Here is a 13386-nt window from a genome sequence, read left to right as displayed (position 1 = left end):
TGGCAGATGGTCAAAAAGAAATCTGTACTACTTTGAAAATGTAGGGGTCTGGAAACTTGAGTCACAGCACAGGGCTTTTCAGGATTGTTCTCGAAGGACTGGTGATATCCATCCTCAGCTGTCCTCTGTAAGGCTTGTATTGGTGAAAATAACTTTCATGGCTCCTTAGCTGATGATAGTATTTATAAAAGCAATTGGCCTCTGTATATGGTTCGTCTCTTATACAACCTTTTTTAAGACTCAAGTGTTTGGCTTTAGTTCTTATTATCTTCTCTAAGGAGTCTAAGGAGAGGGGAAGTTCCCCTACAAAGTACTTTTGCCACTTTTATGATTTTCATTTAATTTCACTCAGTTGTCCCATTTTAAGGGCACTCGAACTTTCTTTCTGAATATTGTAGTACAGTACTAGGCTTTTTAGTGCTATGGACTTTCTCTGACTCCAGCTGATTTGGGTGAGTGGCTCTCACACAGCCTCCCTCTGTAGGCAGGAGAAGCAATGGCTCCCTCTTACTGAATGTTTGTCAGCTGCGGTAGACTCACTTTTTCAGCTGTAGGGTCTGCAAGGGAAGAAATTCTTCCCATTGATTGCAGTAATCTGCATAGTTCCTCCTGACCTCAGCCTGCTAACTCTAGCGTCTCCTCCCTTCTCATTAGAGCATAGGAAGGCCCAATAGAAAACACCTCATGGCTCCCAGAAAATTGATGGGTTCCAGAAATCCTGCCCCCAGCCCCTATGCAGGGAAACCATACTGTCTCAACTGCATCCAGGGGTCCCTTAGCCCAAGGAGGGTGAGCAGAATTTACCCCAGTATCTATCGATACTGTCGGCAGTAAGATCAGAATTTGGCCTGTATGCTGAATACATGCAACAGCCAATGGAGTTACATATGTGTGACAGACCCTTTGGCTACATTTTAATTAATACAGGGAAAACTCTATAACTGACAAATTGCTAATTGTATGGACAGATTCCTTTGTATACCGAATTCAAAAAGCGAAAACATGTTCTGTCTTGGCTGTAACTGCTATAAAGCCTTTATATTCTTATTTTAGCATTTATTTAAAACACTTTCAATTCAATGTTACCAAACAAGTCAATGGGCCAGTTCATGAATATTAAGGCCCTTTTATACTATTCTGACAGGGTAACATGGATGGAAATAGCCCCCCTCTGTAAAACTAATTATTAGAGCTCTACATCAACCCTCTTCTGTCATCACTGGCATAGGCAATGGATTTGGGGTGTTGCTAGAGTAGACTGCAGTATAGCTATTCTCTGCTTCCCAGGACCATTAGAAGCAGAGTGAATTACAGCAGGCCTGAGGCTGCTCTAAATTATCCAGAGAACTAGGTAAGGCCCTGCAAGGCCCCAGAATATAGGGAGAATAAAGGTCACTTAAAGCTACCTTAGGCCTCCCTTCCCTACCTCAGACAAAGGAGTGGAGTAGCTGGGAATCAGGCCCAACATATCTAAGACTGTTCAGTGCTCAACATTTAACAGGGAAACACAGAGACATGGGAACATCATTCGGACAGTACTATTGCTCATGCCAGTAATTTCAGACATTATTGAGGCACATGTAATATCAGTTTACAACCAGTGGCTACAAAAGTCAAAAGGAATCTTCTGAACTCAAATCCTATGTCAACACAAGGCCAATTGACAGCGCTGACTTTCCTGAATGGGAGCCAAATCTGAGTAGAAGGCCAGGTTTAATGACAAATCATGTGGGTTTTTAATTAACTATTAGTTAGTTCACTTCATCTCTTCCCCCTCATCTACCAGATGAAGTTAAGTCTAGATTGTAGCACTAATGATGTACGTTAGAGGTGAATGATAACATAAAGGGGTGCCACAAGGGGGAGCAATTATTTGGGAAGTTAGCTAGTCATAAACAAAACATGTCTAATCCTGTCCTGTGTTCCTAATTATTGTACTCTCCGCAGTACAATAATCATGTCATGTCCCATTATTGTGTTCCATAATCATGACAGTTCTGTCATGATAATGGGACAACAGGTCAGTTTAAAATGAGTAAAATTAAGCTAATCTTGCAACCCATGTAAAACTGCAGCAGTAACCTAGGATATATCTTACAAATTTCACCTCTTTGCCACATCGTTCATTGCACTTTTCCATGTGCCATTACTTATAAGGGAAGGATGATCTGAATGACACCTCCACACCATCCAGTGTTTTTATTATTGTTCCTTGCTGATCTAATTGCTCCATCTTCCTGTTTTAAAATTCTTACTGTTTTTAGAATAGGAAAAGTGGCTTTGTGGCTCAAGCACGAACTGGAAGTTGGGAGAACTGAGCTCTGTTCTTGACTCTTCCATACACACGCTGTGCAAGCTTGGGCAAGTCACTTTGGCCTGGATGCACAAAGAGACATAAGTCTTGCAATGCTGAGCATTACAGTGCCTAACTTTTATGAGCTTAGAAAATCACTGGGACAATAATGGGATTCACAAACCCTGAGTATGGCACCTGGGTTCCCTATACAACAAATGTGGCAAGACAGGTACCTAAGAAAGGGACCCAAAAAGCAAGCACACTAGACAGGCAGCCACCTAATATAGCCACTGGGAGATGCCAACAAGAAGGGTGCATCCTAAGCCCTGACCCTGTCATGGAGTTAGGCACCTAAGCCCGGTATGCAGGGAGGCATCTATCTCTGCTTGCAGTCTACAGCTGGGAATCACCTCTCGTACAGTCAGGTGGCTTAGGTGCCGAAGTCGTTTCTTGTGAGAATGAGTTAGGCACCCGCCTCACTCCACACAAAATGGCTGGAGGAGGAGGTAGCCACCTTACAGCTATTAACCCAGTGGCTAGCACAATTACCTAGGAGGTGGGAGACCCAGGTTCAATTTCCCCCACTGCCTCAGGAAGAGAAAGGAGACCTCTGTGCAAACCCTACCTCTCAGGAAGGTGCTTTAATCACTGAGCTATAGGATAGTCTGACATGGGGGTTCCCTCATTCTCATCCCCAGTGAACATCCCCTAGAGTGACAGATTGTGTCTGGGAGCCTAGAGTGAAGCTGCAGTGCTCATCACCACAGGGGTAGAAACTTAGGCACGTAGGGAACTTTTATGGTGGAAAAATTAGAGGCACCTACAGCGGTAGACCACAGCCAAGCAGGAGTTTTGTGGATCACAGTGGGCTTAGAACTGGAGCTTAAGTGCCTAAGTCTGGGGTTTAGGTGCCTAAGTACTTTTTGGGAATCTGGGCCTTTACTTTTTCATGCCTCAATTTAATCTATCTGTAAAATGGAGGTAATATTTACCAACCTCAATGAATATTGAGAAGGCTTAGCTGTAAAGTGAAATGAGATGCTCAGATAAAAGACACTGTAGAGGGGCAAAGTATTGATTAATTAAGCTTACCTAGACACACATGCAGAGCTTCATGAAACTTCTGTAACAAAGCTCACAGCCAGGTGAAATTCACTTGTTTTCAGCAAAAGCCTGTACCGTTGCCAGGTTTGCCTTAATGTTTGCTGAGGTCCATGTACTTTCAAAAGAAGTTTCAGGTGAAAGAAGCTGAATTTTGAACAAATATGGGATGAATTTGGGGCCGATCTTCTTCCTCCCCCGAGGTACAGACAATTATCAATTGTGTTTGAAGCTATACGCTAGTTGGTGATTTTGCTTTGACATTTTGTGTTCATTTGAATCCAAACTTCTGTAAGAACTAAGCCAGATGAAACAATACAGACTAACCCCCATGCAAACCAAAGCCACTGTCTTTCCATAGCTGTACTCGCAAGTGTTAAAAAGAATGGCAAAATTATTCATCAGGCTGGTTTCCCAGCTCTTATTCACACAACAAGTAATTGATAAAAAATTTTAACTTCCTGAAAGAGTTGTCATACAACTTGTATTTATTCTTTAGATGAAGAAGGAAGAGAACAATATGATCAATGGAATTAGAGATTTTGCATAATTAGTTGGGGGGGGGGAACAAGCACAAAAAACATGCACACGCTTCGTCTGGCACAACTTCAATCTTCTTATTCACCAGCTGCTAAATAATTTTCATATCCCTTGCTGCTTTCTCCAAGTGAAAACACACCTGTTCCTTCAGTATTGTACCCATTTATTGTTGGCTCTCTGTAAGCAAGAGATGTAAGAGCATTTTGACTTGCATCACAGATCTGTCATGATAGAGCTATTTAATGGGGCTGTGGCCATATTAACTGCTGATTCCCTTTAGTTGTGTCCACAGCTATAGCTCATTCAATGTGTGAGCAGTATTATATGTGCTGACTGACATGCTCTCTTACATTTATTCTAGTGATAACATGCTGAGACCATTAGAAAATACAGTCCAGTTTACTCTGGTTTGCCAGTATTGCTGCACACTTCCCAATAGCTCTCTACATACACAGCAGTTATAAACTCCATCTCCATCAAGTCAGTTGGTCTGAGAAGTGCAGGCAGAGCTGTAGAGGTAGAGCCCAGCAACAGAGACTTACTGAATTGCAGTCTATGTAGCAGGTGGAAGAGCAGGTCATAGGCGCCTAGATGAAAGCGATATATCAGAGTAGGGATAATGGCAGGAAAGACCGAAAGAATAGCAGTAAGGAAGTAGAGTGATGATGCCTAGTAGAAAGCACAGGATGACTATGAGGTGAAAGGTGCTGTGGGATAGGATGAGAGGAGAGTAGCAAGTCATGACTTTGTGCCTGATCATATCCTACTGTAGAAAAATCCAAAGAAGAGACTAAAGAGGAGGAAACCACCAGTTGGTTCCTCTCATTGAGAAATTCTCATTCTTTCCATTGGAAGCCAGGAATTTACACACATGGCTGTGGGCCTTGCTTGTAAGATCTGGTAGATCCCCTAGAACCTACACACATCCTGCAGGATCAGTGGGAGGGTGGGACTATCTGCATGGAAACTCTGGGTTTCAGGTCTGCTCCCATTTCACACACACACCTTGCAGTGGAGCCACACTGACAAAGCTTCTGTAGCATATCAGCATTATAAGGAACAGACCAATGGTTAGTTGCAATCAATGACTAGACACTTTTCAGGAAAGGAAACAATTTGCCTGATTGTTGCCTGCTACCAACACTAGTCTGCTACAGTCAGTCATAAAAGAGGTACTATCATCTAAGTCAGGGGTAGGCAGCCTATGGCAACCATGCCAAAGGCGGCAAGCGAGCTGATTTTCAGTGGCACTCACACTGCCCAGGTCCTGGCCACCAGTCCCTGGGGCTCTGCTGCCGGCCAGGGTTCTGACCACCGGCCCTGCTCAACCTGCTGCCAGCCCCGGGTCACAGCCACCGGTCCCAGGGGCTCCGCTGCTGGCCTGGGGTACTAGCCACTGGCCCACTGCCAGCCGGGGTTCCGTTCGCCGGCCCCCTCAGCCCGCTGCCGGGCCCAGGTCCCAGCCACCGGTCCGGGGGGCTCTGCTGCTGGCCTGTGGTTCCGTCTGCTGGCCCCGCTCAACCTGCTGCCAGCTGCGGGTCCCGGCCACCGGTCCGGGGGGCTCTGCTGACGGCCTGGGGTCCCGACTGCTGGCTCGGGGCTCTGCTCCTGTCCTCAACCCAGGGCTCTGCAGCCGCCCCAGCTGTGGCCCTCTGGCCCCAGCCTGAGGCATTGAGGGGTGCAGACAGGGCCAAGAAGGGGCTCAGCTCAGTGTGAATCACATGGATTCTTATTACTGGCACGCAAAACCTTAAATTAGAGTGAATAAATGAAGATTTGGCACACCACTTCTGAAAGGTTGCAGACCCCTGATCTAAGTACCGATTAATAATAATTTGTAGCACTTATATAGCACTTCACAGACATTAGTTCATTCTCAGAATACCTGACCAAGGTAAGTATTCCCACTTTACAAATAGGAAATTGAAGCACAGAGAGGCTAAGTAATTTGCCAAAGGCCCCACTGCAAGTCTTGGTAGAGCTGGAATTGGAGCACAGGAGTTTCTAGCTCTCAATTCTGTTCTCACACCACTGGTCTATGGTTTCTCTTATTTACCATGTGACACCAGCAGTTTTATTTGGTTACTATCCAGCATCCATAGGTTTCTTTTATTCTAGCAAATTGCCTTTTTTTACCAGTGTCTCTCAAGTGGCTACATGCTCTTCACCATCCTTGACAGGATTTTTCTACATTGTTTTTTTGTTTTGTTTTTTAAATTCCTGTATGTATTCTTCCCATCTGGCTAGTCCATCACTCTTCTTAATTAGTAAAATGCCATCCTGTTAGATTCTCTCCTGCCGGGAAGTCAGTCAGCTACCAAATCATTTCTTCACCTCCATCATATATTTTAACATTTTAAAACAGCAAAACTGTAACATTCTTCTTTAACAGGAAAAAGTGAAATTAACTACAACAACACTAATTAAGTATAGTTTAACATTAGCTTGAATTTAAAACAGTCCTCATGAGACTTCAGAGCATGTACCCAAAGTATCATAAAATATGTAGCCACACTCCTTCTCAATTAACAGTCATTTATTTGGGAACAAGAAAAAGAAGCAACAAACAGGCACAACCTGTTCCTCACTCCTTTTCTCTCTAGTATTTATCCTCTGCCCAGCAACACCAGACTGCTTTCTCTCCTTGCATTCCAAAAAAGAGCTCCTTCTTGTGTCTGGGGAATACTAAGGTAGTTACAGCATCATTATATTTCCCTTTCTTGAGCCTTAAGCATGTTTTTACCATTATAAAGCTACTTAAAGACAAAATATTGGCTATTAAATTGTAAGCCTTATGTTGAATGTATCAGTTGTATTACAAAAATGTCATTATTTTACTTCTGTCTAACACTTACACCAAGTGGAATGACAACCATTTCAGATCACTGAATGCCTTAACTTTATTTATTGATATGGTGAAGAAAGAAAACTTAAGACAGTCACATACTACCATAATGATGTCTTTTTAAATGTAAAATTAATTCTTTATTAATTTTATAATAATATGATCATAATATAGCAATCATATGGAGACATATTCCACTGGTTTTTAAGCAGTCAGACAACTTGATTGAGAAAGTCACATTTAATAAATAAGAATAGATTCAATGAGAAATTACTCTAGAGATTTATAGAAATGAATAGAGATAATTTCCATTCGTCAAGAATTTTTTTAGCTGTCCTGTAGTATTTTATAGCAGAGATGTAGTTCTCCTAAATTCTATAGGACTCTTTTATAAGGAAGAACTTTAAAATAAAATACAATATAATGAAACATTGCTAAGTGTATAAATATGTACAGGTATAGTGCTACAAACTATTTTAAGACTATGTAAATGCTCTAATATCAAAATAAGCACACTGAAGTAAACAAGTTGTGTGGAGTAGAAGGGAGCAAATTCCTGTTAATCACAAAAAGGCCGATTCTGCCACATTTACTTGTAAGGAGTGTTACTTCGCTCCCCATGCAATCTCATTGAAGCCCTGAGACCAACTGCCTGAATAAGATACCACTCACTCTCTTTAACAGACAGATTTAGGCTATGGCATTGGGAGATACGTAGAGAGCAAAGGCCGCTATGCTCCCTCCCTTGCTATGTAGCTTCTGGGGAGTCCTCTGTGTCAATAATGTGTGAACAGAATTCTGTGTTAATTCAAAAACATAGCCTAGCAGAAAAGGAATTGGAACTAGGGAACAGACAATCTACATGCAAAATGTCATGACAGGTTCAGCATTAACTCACCTTCTTCACTTTAACCCCCACTGGAGGAGTCAGAAGTGCCAGGTGCCACTTGGGGAGCTGTAGCATAGTGGTAAAAGAGCAAAACTTTGCTTCTAGCATTGTGGCCTTACAGAGAAGCCAGCACTTAAATCCATAGGTTGAGACCTGTGGGGCTTCATTCGGCAGTGTCCTGCAGCAATCTCGCTTACATAACATTGTGACTGTTCTTTCAGACTTAGAACCAGATCCATTCCTGATACATGAGTACAGCATGACCAATATTTTAGTACATGGGAGCAATAGTATGAATAGATCAATGCATGTAGCTAGTCTCTGTTCATCACTGTCACTTTGGATAGCATGTTGCCTCTTCAAATCTTTGTCAGACTGGTGGCCTAGGGCATGCATGCCTGGAAAATATACTCTTATTTGGGCATTTTGAATAACATGGCACATCTCATTAATAATAAGTAACTTCTTCTGACAGAACAACATAAGACTCATTAAGCACAACTTTGCTGGGTTCACTCAATGTCTAAACAGGTGCATGTATCAAATCCCTATTTACAGGTTGTAACATACATACAGTAAATTGCCTTAGGCAGTATCTCAGTGGCTCATAGGAATAATGAGCATAAACAGTGATAATAAATCACATGGCCCCTTTAATATAAAAGAAATGAGAGCACCATCCTCAGCGTTGCGGAAAGGAAAACACTGGTTAACAAAATATTGAGGGGTGTTCAGTATAATAAAAAAAGTTACTTACGGAGAGAGCCAAGATACCACCACTGTTATGGATGAAGTAAGTCCAGTTTTGACCCCTCCTCCTATCTTTTCCAAACCAACTGTAGTACATGAAATTTCTCAGGCGTGATGATATGTAGTTGAGTGATTTTTGCCCAGAAAGTTGAGGGTCACTTCATGAGGCTCCCAGAAGCAAATCTTCCCTCCTTTCACCCAGACATTCTCTGTTTCTGTCTTTCAGGTTAAATTGTCTTTCCTGTGTGCGCTGCTTCTCCCAGAATCCTATACTGTCTTTCCAGTTCCCTCTGTCTTTGTATCTGCATTCTTCCCCAAAGTCCCCAGTCTCAGCTGCCTTTGCTCAGACCTACCATCTCTTTCCCACTCACCTGTTCTTCCTCAGTCTTTGCCTCCCACTCACCAGAGTTCCCATCACCAGCCTCTGATCTCCAACACCTCCCATCCCTAGTCTCTCCCTCCCCAGCAAACCTGTCTCCTCATGCTGCCTTGTGTAAGATATGTATCCCAGTTGGATGTGTACTTTATAAACACCTCATCAGCACTATGCACAACAGGCTGGCAGTATAGCAAAACCTCTCACAATACTTCAGGTGAGAAGGGGAGAAGATTTCTCTTTTACCTGCACCAACATTTCAGTAGGGAAATGTGAGGCAGTCATAGTCCCGGGCGGCGTGTGACTCCTGCATTGGGAAGGCTAGGCGTGAGTGCCGGAAGCTCCCTAGAAGTGGGAGGGACCACCAGTGCCTGGACCACAGCCCCGCCCCCTTCTCTGCCCAAGGCCTTGCCCCCACTTGGTCCCCTCCCCCAAGGCCCTCCCCTGCCACCGCTCATGCCTCTTCACCACTTTCCCTGAGCCCGCCCTCCCTCCCCCCCCCGGCCACTCATCGGCAGACGGTGGTGGGGGGGCTCAGGGGAACGGGCGGAGAGGCACGAATGGTGGGTGGGGTGATCCTGGGGGAAAGAGGTGGAGCAAGGGCAAGACCTCAGGGGAATAGGTGGAGTGGGGACAGAAAGAGGAGCAGTGCAGGGGGGGCCACAGGGCAAAAGTGGGAGCGAGGCTTTGGGATGGAGTGCGGGTGGGGCTATGGCCTGGGCACCCTTTTGGTGGCGGCACCCCAAAGGCAGTGGGCTGGCATACCTCCAGATGGAGGTGCTGCTGCATCCTGGCATCTTATACCCACTGCCTATGGTCACAGACAGAGAGAAGGGGGATTTATGCAGTTAAGGAGGTGTCCAGAAGGAAGGGAGGACAATAGGTTCAGGCATAGGGCGTGGGAGACATTCCTGAGGAGAGGGAAGCACAGATGCACAATGAGATCATCCTGAAGCGTGATGCATGTACTTATGTCACTTGAAGACTTAAGTAGATGGATGTGCAACAGTTATTGACCTTGGATCCATTGTTTTAAATGAATGGTTTATGAAAGATTGTGTTCTACTCCGTGGGGAAGGGTTACCACTGCTCCTCCAGAAACTAAAAGCAGTGGGTGCTGATGAAGTCAAATCAGCCAAGTTGTAATCCCCTTCACTTGCAAGAGGTACCACTTCCTGGGGAAGCTCACATAGACTAGTTCAAACTGGATTCTCCAGAGGCCAGACAAAGAAAGGATTGGTTAAATAGCCTGAGTTTAAACTGACTCAGGCCCTTCTTTCTGATCCAGGATATTGACAGGACCTTCTGTCCAAGGGGAGGCCCCAACCCTGGCTGAAGTTTGGAAAGGTTTGACCTACTAGGGCCATACAAGATTTGTGGGTGACCTCTGGTAAACTTTTAGCATGTGCATAGGAACTTTTTTGCTTTCTGTAATGCTTCTAACTGAAGAATAAATGTGCTTGCTTAGGAGGAGCTGTGTGGTGACTTGTAACTGCAGGCAATACACTGGTCATAGCCTTCAGAGAGAAAAAATAGCATAAGCACTGGCCTGTTTAGGCAGTCTGGCTTGCTGGGTATATCACAATAAGGGGGCTTTCCGGCCTTAAAACCCCTGGTTAGGGAGAGGAGTGAGGTCTTTACCTAACAGAGGTGTTAGCTGTGTGCCAGAAATCTTTAACAGTGCACCCTTGAACCATGGAGGGGGAATGAAAGTGCAGATACCCTGAAACTGTGACAGGATTAATCTAATTTTCTGTGTAGTACAGCTTTAAATGGAAGGAGTTTTGCTAGGCCCTGGTTCAGTGGGGGTGAGGGGCGTGCTCTGTTGTAGTTCATGTCAGCTGCTGCTTGTGCAGACTTTACTTTTGTTCTTTCTTGTTTTCCTTAATTTAAAATTAAAAGGTTTCAGAGTAGCAGCCGTGTTAGTCTGTATTCTCAGAAAAAGGAGTACTTGTGGCACCTTAGAGACTAACCAATTTATTTGAGCATAAGCTTTCGTGAGCTACAGATAAAGTGAGCTGTAGCTCATTAACCAATTTATTTGAGCATAAACTTTTATGAGCTACAGCTCACTTTATCTGTAGCTCACGAAAGCTTATGCTCAAATAAATTGGTTAGTCTCTAAGGTGCCACAAGTACTCCTTTTTTAAAATTAAAAGTAATTCAGGTGGAAAATACAGGTTTTCTCATAGTGTATAAGAAACATAGCTAAAGACACTGGTCTTTGGAAAGTGAAGAGGGAAGACTGGTAAAGCAATCTCTATGACAGATAGGAGGAGTAGAAGGGAGGACAGCAGTGGTTCTAATCTGCGCTAGTCCTACTTACCTCTCGAGAAACCTCAGGATTCTATTTCCCCATCCCACATATTCCCATCTGCCTATTCAACCACGCCAGCTCATCCCCTCCCCAAATATCACATTGGGTCCTTCAGTTAATTTGCCTTTGGGACCCTTATTCATAAATCCACTTAGCCATCAGAGAATGTATTAAATGGGGCTTGTTGTTCTTGTTATTTAAACCCATGTCTTTTCAAAGGCAACCAAATTAAAAACTAACATTTTTCTAGCTACATGCTTGTGATACAAGAACATCCTCAAAACACCAGGTTGGCAGAGTGGAGACCATATATACACACACATTAGTGGACTTGTTTCTTTCATCAGACTTTTTTTTTTCTCTTTCCCCGCTGCTCCTTTTTGGCATTTGTGTGAGTTTGGCATTAGGCAAAATGAAGATGACTTGGCTGAGGATGAGAAAACAAGAACTGACTTCAACATTTTTTTTAATTAAATGAGATTCTTACTTTAGCTTTTCAAGACCATCCATGCTGCACGTACCAACCCCTCCCCATTATTAACGTTTCCTTTTCTATTGTTAACACTTGAGAAGATGAGAATGTGTATATTTGCTAGTTAGCATATCTCAGATGGTAATAGCTTAAATAATACAAAGAAGAAAAATAAGTTACTGGAGAGTAAAAAAAGCACTGGGAAGATTTGAAGTGCTGTCAAATACAAAAGATATTTTAGGACATCTGTTCAAAATGCTGGCTTCTCATATCCTTCAATTTCATATTCCTTTTTTATATGTGGGCAATAAAATTGCATGATTCATTAAATACATATTTTGGCATCTGCGTTTACTGTATATTTTTGAATACTGGAAGTCAGAATAGAGAACTTCCTTCTCAGCATTTTTTTTAATGGTACACTTTGAGCAGAACATTACAGATGGTGTTCCCTGATTGCTCATAAAATTTCAGGTTTAGGCTGTAGTTCCCTGATAATTCTCCAAAATAGCCTGAAGGATTGCAGAACTGTATAACTGAGTTTTGATCATATATGGACTTACAGGTGAGCAGAACAAACTCAGGATTATTTAAAGACCTATTTGTTGTTAAGCCTAGGGTGACCAGACACCAAATGTGAAAAATCGGGACGGGGGTGGGAGGTAATAGGAGCCTATATAAGAAAAAGACCCAAAAATCGAGACTGTCCCTATAAAATCGGGAAATCTGGTCACCCTAGTTAAGCCATATATATGATATACAGAAGGCTAGTGCAAGCATTTTCAGCTTTCATAGCTTAGATCCCATCTTAATTGGTTAGTCTCTAAGGTGCCACAAGTACTCCTTTTCTTTTTGCGAATACAGACTAACACGGCTGTTCCTCTGAAACCCATCTTAATACAGCAATTGTTTCATGGATACCTCCCCCTCCATTCACACTCATGTAAAGTACCACCCTTCCCATTCACAATCACATAACATCCCTGTGGCAACTACTTGCTTACATGGATGTTTAATATTCATGTATATTCATTTTTTTTTAAAAAAAAGTGATTTAGCATCTGGAAAAAAGGAAAAGAGTTAGCCCCATATGACCAGCCAAGTCTTCTCAACAAATCACTCATTGCCTATGACCACAGATTAAGGACTGTTAGCTAAGCATCAGGTTTGATATAACTTGAGTGGAGCCAAGCAAAATTTTTTGTGCAAAACTTTTTTTTTAACAGAACAGGTCAACCAAAACAATTAGCAAATTTAGGCCAATTTTGTCAAATTGTGCCAATAAAAAAACAAAACGGGGAAAAAAAATCTGAAAAAATTGAAATGTTTCATTTCAACTTTTTTTGAAAATGAAAGGTTTTGATCTGAAACAAGCTTTCATTTTGAATTTTATTGATTCTTTACAAAAAAAAAAAGGTTAAAAATATCCTGAAAACTAAATGAAACTTTCAGTTCAGGTCATATTCAATTTCACCCTTCCCTCCCCCATTTTTTTTTTGTTTGGTTGGGTTTTTTTTGGTTCAGCCACTTAACCAAAAAAAAAAAAAATTATTCACACAACTCTAAACTTGAGTTTTTGAAATTAAAATGTATTGATATTGTTTACTCAGTGTTTTGTCAAGGTAAGTAAAAAGTCATGGAGTTTAATGCATGTGCATTATTTGCATATGACTTGAAAAGCTGTGATAAAAATTTACAAATTTGAGCACTTTGACAAAGGCACCACTTACTCCTCATGGTCATGGTATAGCTTTGCCTCATTTTCCCCACCAGTTGGCAGCCTCCCTGTGCCTTTCAGAG

The 13386-nt window shown here is 42.5% G+C and overlaps 1 long non-coding RNA gene across 5 annotated transcripts in view; it reads left to right on the top strand.

Annotated features, from left to right (window-relative positions):
• LOC140895577 (uncharacterized) overlaps positions 1–13386 on the top strand; it is a 54535-nt gene that overhangs the window by 8632 nt on the left and 32517 nt on the right. The window lies entirely within an intron of this gene.

Source organism: Lepidochelys kempii, chromosome 11 (genome assembly GCF_965140265.1).
Source record: "Lepidochelys kempii isolate rLepKem1 chromosome 11, rLepKem1.hap2, whole genome shotgun sequence".
NCBI classification, from domain to species: Eukaryota; Metazoa; Chordata; order Testudines; family Cheloniidae; genus Lepidochelys; species Lepidochelys kempii.
Note: the sequence above shows the minus strand (reverse complement) of the source record. Positions and strands in the feature narration are given on the sequence as shown.